Raw genomic sequence first — 916 nt, 5'->3', positions numbered from 1 at the left:
CTACCTTTTTTCCTACTTTCTTACAAAATTTGTTTTCCAAACGTAAAAATGAATTTAATAAGCATCTACCAGATTTGAATATCTTCCAAGAAGTAAAATAAGTAAAGATAACTGTTTAAAAGTACTCACATTTGACTTTGACAAAATAAATACACTCACGTTTGACTAGGCTTCATACAGTTTATATGTATTGGAAGAGTATTAATAAGTAGTACTTAATTTGTCCAAAAAAAACAAAAATAAAAATATATGCTAAAGGAAAAGGAACAAACATACATCTCTGATTGGCTATGAATTGTCAAAAGTGTACAGAGTACTGGATAGCACCTGGAAATAGCTGTGTTAAATGTCACTGTGATTTGATTAGTCATAGTAATAAGATTGATTAATTATTTTCTCTTCTCGTTTAACAAAACAAAAAGACTACTTTCTTAAGTCGATAAGTAATTATTAGACCAAAATAAACAGTTAGTATGGGCTTAAGTGTATAAAGGGAACAATTAATATCTTTTGTGACATCTGTATAGAATTCTACTATCATACAACAAGATTCTTGCGGAGTATTTACTGATCCGAGTAACTTCATTCCTCAATACATTATCATAATATGCGTAGAAACGAAGAATTTCTTTCTTTTGTTTGTGATGTGAATCAACGAATTTAAAAACTAATATACTAACATGTTTACAGTGACTCAACTGTGTTTTGTTTTTGAGCTTATATTTTCCAAAATTTTCACAGGGTATTATTGGACTAGCTATTCATTTCATCTCTCTTCTATAAGTAGATTTTTCACATGTATGTCTTCAGAAATCATCCCCACTAAATCATGCTGCCCCAATTTATTTTGATTTTAAGCTCATATATAATTATATATGCAAACCCTATTAAGATAAATGAATCATACTGTGTATAT

The sequence above is a fragment of the Camelina sativa genome, chromosome 19 (assembly GCF_000633955.1).
Source record: "Camelina sativa cultivar DH55 chromosome 19, Cs, whole genome shotgun sequence".
NCBI classification, from domain to species: Eukaryota; Viridiplantae; Streptophyta; class Magnoliopsida; order Brassicales; family Brassicaceae; genus Camelina; species Camelina sativa.
This window is presented reverse-complemented; position numbering follows the sequence as displayed.